This window comes from Apium graveolens, chromosome 9, assembly GCF_009905375.1.
Source record: "Apium graveolens cultivar Ventura chromosome 9, ASM990537v1, whole genome shotgun sequence".
NCBI classification, from domain to species: domain Eukaryota; kingdom Viridiplantae; phylum Streptophyta; class Magnoliopsida; order Apiales; family Apiaceae; genus Apium; species Apium graveolens.
The window spans coordinates 11,819,774-11,832,823 of NC_133655.1; the positions used below are offsets into that span (position 1 = coordinate 11,819,774).

The following is a 13,050-nucleotide window of genomic DNA, read 5'->3' on the forward strand; positions in this document are numbered from 1 at the left end:
GGAGGACTTTTAAATTTTTATGATGAATAATATTTTCTTAAAATATGTTCGTGATTATTCTTATCATTCCGAAATGTAGGTCGTAGAATAAATGACATGATAATCATGTCAGTTTATTAGGTATAGTATCCCTACCTGTCATGACATAGTCATAGTAATATATGTGCTTAATAAAAAATAGTGTATGTAACCATTTCTCTGGTTCTTATCCCGTTAAAAGAACATGTTGGATGTTTTGTTAACATCAATGTAACAAATAATCTGTCATAAATTTGAATATAACAAGGTAGTGTATTATTTAATGTCATGTCTCACGTTATTGCTTATATAAATAAAATATTTCATACATAACAATATATTGTGCATGCACAGTGTTAAGTAGTTCAAAGGCCTTTCCCTTTTGAAACATACTTGTATGTTATTCATTATCCTTATATATATTTTAAATACTAAGCCCATTATCTATAGTGTGTGTAAGGATATGTGTTTATAGGAATGGATCCTTTATTTTATTATATTCGTAGTAGGATGATCGGTCCTCTTAAGTAATGGAAGTAGATTGTAATGCCCCTTTTCCATAATAAATCTGTTATTTATTTGCATATATGATGTTGATGTTCTAGACTAAATGCAATCATATACAATTTCAAGAAACACTGAATATGATCAGGGGTAATAAGACGTTTATGATAATAAAAACCAAACAATCATTTGACCATGATAAGACAAATACTAAACTTAGCATATGTATAAAGATATTGCAGATCATTGTATAATACATGTATTATAATAAACACGCACAATCAAGCATATAAATTTACACTTACTTGTAAGAGGACATCCAATAGTATTTGCAGGATCAAATATAAAAAATATCAAATACTTGTTGAAATAAAATCAAAGATAAAAATAGTTTAGGGAGGAACATATCGTATTAGAGTTATTGAAAAGATATTCTCACAGGGATGTTACACATGATATGCCTTCAAATAGATCGCATTTCATCTTTCCAGAATTTGTTTCTCGTCCATTACTATAAGGTAGCAAGCTTCTCGTCTAGTTATGTAGTTAATGACATATGGTCCCATATGACTAAGAGATTTCCAACACTTCTGTAAACTATATTTGGGAATACCTTTTTAGGATAAGGAAATCTTGTTAGAATTTTTTAACTGGCATGTTATCGTTGTAACTTTTTATATTTGTTGTGGGTACGAGGACTCTCTTAATTTTTCCATGTCACAGTATTTGTCAATTGAGTCCAAGTCATGCACGAGTTCTACTTTACTACCGTGTCTTCTGTTAATAGAACATAGTATTTAGTTTTCTTTATTCACAAATATCTTTGTAGTAATTTCACATTATTTTATTCCTTACACACTTGTTTCATCTTTATCGATAAGTTGGATGTCATATTTTAAGTAATCTATGACTTGTTGTATTCAAGTTGTCATGTTACTGTCATGTATTGTAACTTTCATGATTTCTTCCAAGGTTTCATCTCTTTTATTGGTTGATTTGGTGACGTCTATGATTGGAATATTGAACATTTTGATATGTCTAAATATTTCTCATATTCCAACTTATGTGTCTAATTATATGTAGGACTCTCTTGGGACTTATTGTATGTCGAATACATGATATCTACCTTGTAGAAATTTGAATTTTTTTGAATTAAGCCATCATCTACCATCTTTTGTTCTTCACATTTATTGAAATGAATCAGGTTAAGTGAAGGATCCCAACTGCATAATTTCATCTTTCAAGTTTCTTGCGGTTCCCAAGACGATATTCAAATGTCATACATGGACTTATTGTTCATTTCCTTAAAATCACAACTGATAAAGTATGCTTTGGTGTCCCCTTGTGGCGATTTTAATACAAGTCCCAATCATGTCCATTGACATTTGCAACATTCATGAATTACTTCACTTTTCCGTTCAGTTGTGTCAAATGACTTGGATTGAAATCAGCCACAAAATTATCAGGACTTGTGAGTTCATAGTTGTCAGGTATGCCTTTAATTGTGTGAAAGCCTCTTCATGTTGATCCATCAAATGTAATCTCTTTTTTTTACATCGTAGAACAATCCACACTTATCTAACGACCTTGAAATAAATTTTTTACATGCAGTTAGTCATCATGTGAATATTTGAACATCTTTAAATGACGTTGGAGATATCAGCTCAAGAATTAGTCAAATATTCGACATGATCAACTGTGTTTCTAGAGTTCATGATGCCATTAACACGACAAGTTGTCAAAATAGTTTACCTTCACTATTTAGCTCGGATGATATGACCAAGTGAATACGAACATCTTTATTTGATGTGGAAGTAGACTTCTCTTAGTATGAAGGCGGAGGTAGTCATTTTGGAGATGTCAATTCTCTTTTATCGTACTTGTCTTCACGTCTCGACATGTTCTCTGTCAAGGAGTCTATTTTGACAAAAACTTCTATTTACATCCTCAATATTGTGCATTCATACATCTTCTGTTCATAGTCTTTAGGAAGGTTAGACTATAGTTCTGATTTCGCGTAGGCTCGTAGTTTGTCACTTTAATGTGACCTCGTACACATCCAACTCATACTTTCTCGCATATATTTTATTTAACTACTCGATATTGTGCATACAATAATTACGTATAATGACATTATGAAATATTCATTATAAAATAATTAATGTTCACGAGCATATTACTCATGACAAAAATATTGTTCATTAATCATAAAACAAGTATATCCGTCAATATAGAAAAAAATCACGAAAATAATAATAAAAATAACATTAGGGACGAAATTTATTCAGTCATAAATTACTTTGATTTGTGCACACATAAACTAATTTATGTTTGGCCATAAGATATTGATTGATTAATACGGCAACAATTAATAGTTATAACGTGATGACATAAATTGTGATCGTATGACCTAGTCATGACACTACAACAACTACTTAAGAATATAAGATGAAATTGACGTATATTAGATACAAGTATTTATGTCACGTTATGTCATGAAAATTGAAGAGGCTAATACATGTTTGTGAAGTTTGAAGGGTAATATAACAAGAATCAACATGACATCATGATATGTGAACAACATTCATCAATGGAATATCCAAAATATAGTTAACATAAATAAATACGTGAATAATATCATGCCAAAAGAAAGTAACAAATTCTACATTATACACGAGTGAAAGATTAATCAGTGTATCGTGGCAAACATCAATCAAACATATAACAAAATTCATCAACGAAGATACACGATGATATTAAATGTATTCAATTTAATTCAACACAAAAGATAGGATTTGAAAGTAAGTCTAAGAAATTAAAGATAACTAGCATAAATATCTAATAATTTATTAAAAAGTAATTGTAATAACAAATAAACCATAGAGAAGTAGGAAAAGAGATTACTTATAGTATAATTTCAAATGGAGAAAAATTCAACTCTTTGGAAACTGTTTACCGTCAAGTCTTGACTTGTAGGCCTCTTGTCAATGACATCATCAGTAAAAATAAGTAACACGTCATATTTTTCTTGAATGTGTCCAATTTTTAAATCTCCAGAAGTTGTCCCATTATACGTCCAGTTTGAGCTTTAAACATCTTGTTGACTAGGTGTTAAAATCTCACATCGAAACTTGTTAAGCAAAATTGCATAACCAAGTAGTATTAGATGCCCCTATCCGTTATAAAATTTGTCTTATCTCATATGGGGTGTGAACTTGAATATACTTATAACCATTTATGAATCTAGAAATGAAAAGAGTTTATATTCATCCATCACGTTGACCATCATGTCAAAAGTTCATTTCTTGCCGTCATATCAATCATCTTGTTAAGAGTTCATGTCCAGCTATCACGTTGATAATCATGTTAAGAGTTCATATCCAGTTGTCACATCGATTATCATGTCAAGAGTTCATGTGCAGCTGTTACGTCGATCATCATGTCAAGAGTTTGTGTATAGTTGTTACGTTGATCATCATGCCAATATGTGGTAAATGACAAGGATCTTTTAGATTCGCTTTGTTTTAAGTCTGTGTGATCTAAATAAATCTCCACTTCCCCATTTTTCTATCCATTTTGAACACCAGACTTCATATAAAATTCTCACTTTAAGTTGATTGTCCACTTCCGCATTGATTAAGTTCCTTTTGTTTCATTTCACTTTGATATGTACGTGGTTTAGGTTGCCATTTAACTTATGCATGATCACATCGTGGATGGTACCCACTGTGTCGTCACGTTCTCAAGAGAAGACGTCCATCATTTTTGTCATAAAATCTATCAAGTTAGACTTTATCTTTGGTGTCACATCTTGTCCAATAACATCCTTCATGTCCCATGTCATCAAGATGAACTTAGCCAAGTGTTTTAGAATCATTATGATAATTAGTGGATGTTTTGGCTCTTGTCGTCATGTTGCTGGTTTCTTCTTATGTGAAGCTTATAATCGATTTAGTTTGGATCTATCAGACACTTTCAGAGGTGTCAATAATTCATTCCCAGTCGTTGTATTGATCTTCATGTCAATATGTAATTATGTCAATAAGGTGATGAAGTTGGACACCATCTCTGTATGTACATCATGTTGGTATATGGACATGTCATCAAAATCTGCATGTCTTTGTATAAAAGTGATGTTTTCCTCTTATTGTTTGTCCCTAGAGTTGCCTCATGCCCATACTCACGAAAGATAATAGCCTCTCAACTCGTGTCTTATCGACTTCCTACTAGAATGATAGTAATTTTCAAAATTTCATGTCCCTCTTCTTCAAATTTGAATTGCACCGTATTTTTGGCTTGCATATTGTTCAATATCATCGTTCACTTTTTGTACTCCCATATTATTGTATCTTAGGACTCTCAAGATCGATAATATGAGTTTCCTCATTATGGTGTTACGGTTCGTCATCGTAGACACCATCCATGTCTAGGCATCATACCACATTACATATGGCCTTCCTTTCCATTTTTTATGATCTAATAGAGTCTAATTTCATCTTGAGTGTCTCATTTCTGAAAGTAGAGCATTTTGAAGCTTCTTAATGGCTGAACCCATGTACCATTTATATCCACGTTAGCATCTTGATTTGTCGTACCTTCATGTCGAGAATTGTCACCCATGTTGAAAATCGTATAGACTCTTAGCTAATTTCTCACAGACGACGCCAAACTGTTTTGGTAAATTTTTGCAGGTAAAAAGCTAAGTCTAATAGATTTAATCATATTAAAATTGTAAAAAGAAAAGTGATTGACATGTGCACAAAATAAATGGACATGAACAATTGGTGACGCGTAAAATCCCCATAAATGGGTAAAAATCGCGGGTTGGACGATACCCAGCCGAAATGATTCCACTATAATGATATCAATATGATACAAGTTATAAATAGATGATACAATACAAGAATAATGGAAAATATGCTTCGGACGTCAAGTTCTTGTGTATATTTATAGAGGTTGAATATATGTGGTGTCTTAGCTTAAGAAGGTGATGTAGGATTGTGTATTGTTGTATAAAATATATGAACTATACTAAATTATATACAAAGTACCGTGGATAAATGAGAAGTGAAGATATTTCTGGTAGAAAATAAAGTTGGGGGCTAGTAGAAGTGTGTATCTCATTGTAGATGATGACCTTATATTATTATTTTCTCCTTTTTCCCAACCATGCACGTTTTGGAGTTGTTATACCACGTTCTCCACTCATTCCTATAATTTAGGGATAAGAAATAACACTCTCCTAGCTTTTAGGACCGTTATTTGACTTATTCTTCATGTTGTCCCGTTCATGTCGAGTTGTCTGACACATGTCGAGTACCTTTACGCCATGTCTTATAAGGTGTCAGTCATCAACTTCATGTGTAGCTTAAATATATAATGTAGAGCATGATTAATTAGCTTGTAATTTGATGATATATTACTCCCTTAACTCTCGTCAGCACATGCCTTATTGTAAGAGTCATATTTTCCGTGATCCTATCTTTTAGTAATAAAATTGTTATCACATCCTATTTTTCAGGACGGTTGATGACCAATTTTTGAAACTGTTACATTCATGTCAATGAATATCGCTCCATGTCAATATAGTTCATCATATTCTCATTAATCATGTTATATCTCTATTATTCCCCGTCATGTCGATCATTAGTTTTCATCTCATAACATAATTAACACCATTCAAAATAGTTATGTTTCACACAAGACATTGATATAATCAAACCAGGTGAGACTATAATAAAGGTATGGATAGTTGATTTAATCATTGAAGTCTGGTGATGCATGTTCTTACATACAAACATATTTTACACTTGTGTTATGCATAAAATCTTTACCTCCCCCCTCTTGGCCTCTTTCTTACAGTACTATTAAATAATAGACTCAAATCCTGAGCACCTACTACTTAAAATGTATCAAAATTTAAACTCTCTGTAGATCACAATCTTCCCTTGAAAAAACTAGTGCACAATTGTTTCAGTGCCTTTCGATCTGGTTCACCTGCGTCCATCCTCGTTTTCACGTCATTAGCATAATCCTCCTACGTACATATAAACACATTAGCTAAATTAGTTTATTCTGATGAATGATGATTCTGTATAGAAGTGCAGAATTGAGTTGTTAGGACATGTATGCATTCAGACTTGTAGCATATTGAGATTAAGTTGCGCTGTAAAAGACGATCGACAAGGTGGAGAAGAATGTCCTTAGTGTACTCAGGATGACCTTAAATGCCCATGATATTATCACCATGTTTGAACATCTCTATCCCTGTCTTATTCGACCATGCCATCACCTCTGCTTTAGGAGGAAGCTCTAACATCTAGTAAAAACATGTATAGTGATCAAGCTTATAAATGATAAATAGTAGTACTCAATAGAATACTAGCCCTGAAAGTAGTATATGGACAGACCTTTCGAGCTACATTTTAGTCATGCTAAATTTGCTTTTTATTATTTAATGAAAGCAACTCTTAACTAGTAGAACATAATATAAAGATCTAGTTAGGCCTTCCTTTTACCTCTTAAGGTTTAGAGTGACTGATTACTTAATATGGTGATTTAGGACAGGCAGGGGTCATATGTTCGAGACAGGAGGGGCAAGGGTCATAGGTTCGAAACATAACTAAATCATACATATAGAAATATCAAATTGGATAGCTCAAGTGGTTAAGAGTTTATCTCTGTCGTCCTAGTTTATCCTTTATCGTTCCAGGTTCTGAGTTCGACCCTCGCTCACCCTAGAATTTCTTAGAATATATACTCATTTTTAAGTCTATTAGTCATATTTGTCAAAAAAAGGTACTCATTTGTAAATACCTCATCCTGATGCCATTTGATCACGGACATTGTAGAAGGCATGTCGAGTGTTGAAGGAAAGACCTTGGAGGACGAAGATGAGGTATGTGTTGGTACCGGATTTTCACCCGTCAGGACATGAAGAATACTAAACATGACGACTACATTACTAACTTGAAATGTTGCCGCTGACACGAAGAAATTGGACATGAAGACTCGACGTGAACTTGAGTCGACATGATGGAAGTGGTGCTCAAAGACATGAACGTAACAGCTTCAAGACTTGGTCAACCGTTCTAAAAAATAGGAGTGATAACCATCCTATCTCTAAAAGATAGGATCGTGGAGAATATAACTCCTACAATTAAGGCACGAGCTAATAGAAGTTAGGGGAGTAATATATCATCAAATTATAAACCAATTAATTATTATCCACATGATATATTTAAGCTATACACAAATCTGATGCTCAACGACTTGGTTAAGGCATGACGTGAAGGTACTCGACGGGAAAGGGACTGCATGAAGAATTAGTCTTAAAACGTTTCTAAAAGCTAGGAGGGGGTTATTCCTTATCCCTAAACTATAGGAATAAGTGAAGAACGTGGGAGAACAATCCAAAAACGTACATAAGAGGTAGAGAGGAGAAAAAACACAATGAATTCATTATCTACAATTTCACGACACACTTTTACTTAGACTACAATTCTACAACTTCATCTTCTACCATTACTCTCTTCATTTTCTCATCTAGCCACGGTACTTCATATATTATCCATCATATTTCATATATTATATACAATTATACACAATCCTACATCACCTACACAAGCTACTACACCTCTAATACTTAATCATACAACTATACACAAGAACTTGGCGTCGGGGATATATTTTCCATAGTTCTTTTATTGCATCTTCTTGTAATCTCTTGTAATCTTCTTCATATGATTATAGTGGAATTATTTCGGTTAGGTATCATCCCACCCGCGGTTTTTACCCTTTCACGGGGGTTTTCCGCATCACCATTTGCTTATGTCGATTACTTTTATCGTTCTTATTTTTACTTTCTTGCTTTAATTACTTAAACGCTAAATCATATTAGACTTAGCTTTTAACCCACAAATTTTGGTAAAAACAGTATGCATTGGCGATGACCGATAGATAGTTGTGATTCCAATGTCCCATCCTGAGGTTGCCCTTCTAATCCTTCCTCCTAATGCACGTCCCAGTATCTAACCAAAAGGCAAATATCAAACCAAATAACGTATTAAATTATACAGCTATATAAACTATACATTTCTAAGTAATCTCTAAATAATTCTAAATACTTTAGCTTCTTCTTACCTAATTAAAGCATTTCAATTTGTATGATTGGCTTGACAGCCCATATGATACACACATGTTACCTAACATTACCTAGAAATGGATAAAATATTAACTTGATTGTAATTACTATGTGATTCTTTTCCTTGCATATTTTCAGGTTTTTAATGCTATGTTCCAAATTTGTTTGTAACATCTGGAGTTTTCACGAGAACAGTCTCGGGTTTATATGAAAATATGTATACGGAAATGAATTATTTACCCCAAGGAGTAATGTATGTGTCATAAACTTTACTTTTTAGTGATATATACATGATCAGAGGCGGAACCACAGGGGGATGGGGGGTCATCTGCCCACCCAAACTTCTCTGTGGTGTCCAGCAAAACTGGAAATTTTATTTTTTTATACTTTGTGTCCATCAAAATTTTCACCTCATATTATATACTCTTCTGCATATTTTTGGATACAGCTTATTTTGATCTTTAAAAATTAAGTGTAAATTGATTATAGTTGGAGATATATACATATACAGAGGATATACTATTTTTATCAAGATTTGACTTTCAAAATTAAGGAGAAAGGAAAAGATAAGTTCAATGGATCTTGTTGAGGGCATTTGATTTTAAAGTTCATACAAGATAATCTACTATTTTTATAATTGTCTGCTAAACAACTTTGTTATAACATTAATTTTAATATTTTTTTTAAAAAATTGCCTCAAATTCGCTCCTCCTATGTTCATTTTCTGGTTCCGCCACTATACATGATGATACGATTATAAAGAAAGGTGCATAGTGAAATAAATTTTGTGAGGTAATGTGTATATTATATGACTTTACTTTCGAATAAGATATACTCGTGATTGGAATGGCACGTAGATATTACATCTAAGAAACTGGACATTGTTAGCTAGTTTAATATAACAAAACTTGGGAGCCGAAAAGCGTTGACATTCTAATATTAAATTAAATTAAGCACAAGTCTTAAAACTGGTAAAAAAAGTTTGTTTTGTTTGTATTGTGAGATTAAAATCCGGTTAAGACGAATTAGAATATATAAACATGTTGTGAATATGTTGTGTACTTGATGATTACCTAAACAAAACATCTAAGTAGATTTTACTTGGTGAAATAATGTAGCACTCGACGGATAAGAATTATAGTCCCGACGGATAACTCATTATAGTCCCGACGGATGATTAACTTATTATCCATCGAGTGAGTAGCTTATGTAATAATAAGTTTGTAGCACAGTGTTGTATGCACCTTTGTATAGAATCTGAAGTAGCATATAAGTCATGTTGACTTTAACTAGATATGCAGAATAGGTTGATTAACTGTACATAAGCAATGTCTTGTAATTCTGTATAAGTGAAATGAAGTCAAGTGCCAAAATAGCTACCAACGGATGTTTAACATAGCAGTCGACGGATGATCAATTAAGTCATCAACGGATGATCTGAAAGTCGACTGCTGATCATATCAAGATTCAAACATCAGTTGAACAGTGAAAGCTGACACACAGCCGTTGAGTTGGATACAAGTACACTGTGGAAGCCCATTAACTGGGTAATAGAGGACGAAAAGCAGCAAAGATTAAGACTGTTAGATTTTATATTTGTTCAGTTCTTTTGACTTTGTAATCTTGGTAATATATAAACCAAGAGAGTAGCAAATAGAAAAACAACTGAGATAGCTAAGAAACAACAACAGAGAAATCTTTGTAAGCACTATCTTTAGCTTTTCCTGTGTTTTTAGCAGTTCTATTTTGTAAGCAGCTGTGAGCATTTCTGCACACAGAGTCCTTTCGATATATTAAATATATCTCTGGTGGAATTGTTTAAATCCACCAGAAAGTTTTTAAAGCCTCTTGTTTTTAATTACTTATATTTTGATTCATTCAAGTTTACATTCCGCATTGTGCTAATCAAAACAAATATATCCATAATCGAGTTGAACATTTTTATTTCAAGAAAAAGGTTCAAGAATTCCATTCAACCCCCCTTCTGTAATTCTTGCTATATTGTTAAGGGACTAACAATTGGTATCAGAGCAAGCTCTTAATCTACAAAGAGTTTAAAGATCAAAACAATTCAGCAAGATGAACAAGAAAGATGTTGGAGTCAAGATTCCTTTTCTTGATAAAGATAATTACCATCATTGGAAGGTAAAGATGCATCTTCATATGCTTTCTCAAGATGAGGCCTATGTGGATTGCATAGAAAGAGGCCCTCATGTTCCTATGAGAGCTGCAACAGGAAATGAACCATCTGTTCCAAAGTCAAGGCATGAATGGTCTGATCCTGATATTGAACAAGTCAGGAAAGATAAAAAGGCCATGAACATTCTGTTCAATGGTGTTGATGCAGACATGTTTGATAACATCATCAACTGCAAGACTGCCAAGGAAGTTTGGGACACAATACAAATAATCTGTGATGGTACTGAGCAAGTAAGAGAAAATAAAATGCAGCTCCTGATTCAGCAATATGAGCATTTTCACAATGAAGAAAGTGAGTCACTCACTGACATTTTTAGTAGATTCCAAAAGCTACTAAATGCTCTTAAATTGCATGGAAGAGTCTATCAGACTAAAGACTCCAATCTGAAATTTTTCAGATCTCTTCCAAAGGAATGGAAACCAATGACAGTCTCATTGAGAAACTCACAAGATTATAAGGAGTTTACTTTGGAGAGACTGTATGGCATTCTGAAGACCTATGAGCTTGAGATAGAGCAGGATGAAAGAATGGAGAGAGGAAAGAAGAAAGGAGGATCCATTGCACTAGTGGCTGAACTGGAAAAGGAGAAGGAAGTGAAGATGGAAGTTGTGGAATCAACTTCAAAGGCCTGTGAAAGCAAGGGTAAAGGGCTAGCTGCAGAAAGTGAAGATTCATTGAGCCAAGATGACATGGAGGACATTGATGAGCACCTAGCATTCCTTTCAAGAAGATTTGCCAAGCTCAAGTTCAAGAAGAACTTTGGAGCTGCCAAGCCAAATAGAAACATGGTGGATTAATCAAAATTCAAGTGTTTCAAATGTGGCTTGGCAGGGCATTTTGCAAATGAGTGTAGAAAGTCAGATTCCAGTAAGAAAAGATTTGAGTCTGTGGATTATAAGCAAAAATACTTTGATCTACTCAAACAGAAGGAAAGGGCTTTTATTACACAAGAGAATGACTGGGCAGCTGAGGGTTTGGATGAAGATGAGGATGTCAGCTATGTCAATCTAGCCCTTATGGCCAAGTCTGATGAAACAGAGACAAGTTCCTCAAGCAATCAGGTAATCACTAGAAACCTTGCACATTTATCTAAAGCTGAGTGTAATGATGCAATAAATGACATGTCTACAGAATTGTATCATTTGCGTGTTACACTTAAGTCCCTCACTAAAGAAAATGCTAAAATCAAAGAAAACAACTTGTTTTTGAGTGAGAGGAATAATGTGTTTGAGTCTCAGTTTGTTGAGTTTGAGAAACTAAAAATTGAGTGTAGAATTGCCAAGGAGGAATTAACTGAGTCCTTGAAAAAGGAAGAAATTTTAAAGAAGCAGCTCGATCGTGAATAGGAGGTGATTAAAGCATGGAAAATATCCAGAGATGTTCATGCTCAAATCACCAAGGTTCAAGGAATTGAGTCTTTTTGTGATGAAGCCTGGAAAAAGAATATGGAGAAACTAGAACCTATTTTGGTAGATGGATTGCTGACAGATGTAGACTCGACGGATGATGAGAACTATCCGTCGGATAACAAAAAGTGTTATCCGTTGAATGATAAAAATCCTCATCTGTCGGCTGTGAGCAAACCCATTAGCAAAGCCAAATTAACCAAGCTAAATGAAAAGTATGGGTCTGTTTCCAAGAATTTTGTTTTAGGAGAGTCAAGTCAAGCCAAGAAAGGGAAGAAGACTAATGTTGGTCATATGACTGTCAAACAGTTAAGTGACAGATTTGAGAAGATAGAGGTAAAAACAGAGACTAAAAAGTAAAACAATAGGAATGGTAAAGTAGGGATTAACAAACATAATAACTACACACCTGACAAATATGCTCCTAGAAAAATCTGTATCAAATGTGGTAGTGTAAATCATTTATCTGTTAATTGCAAATCTGCCATGCCTACTCCCATGTCTGTTCAGCCTCAATTCTCTAACATGAATGCTATGCCTCCCATGCCTGTTAATGTTATGCCTACACAGAACATGAATGCACAGTTTGCTAATATGCCATTTGCACCTAATCCATATTATGCTGCATACAATATGCCTCAAATGCCATTTAGCATGCCTTACTGGAATAACATGTTTGCACCAAGCATGCCATTTCCTGTTAGCCATAACATGCATGATAATTCTGTTGCATCTAGTGGTTTCAAAGGCCCAACCCAAATGACTGAGGAAGAAACTGA

The 13,050-nt window shown here is 33.8% G+C and overlaps 1 pseudogene; it reads right to left on the reverse strand.

Annotated features, from left to right (window-relative positions):
• Window positions 1–6,366: 6,366 nt before the first annotated feature.
• The window catches only part of LOC141685018 (gamma-glutamyl peptidase 5-like), a 30,461-nt pseudogene continuing 23,777 nt past the window's right edge, over window positions 6,367–13,050 (reverse strand).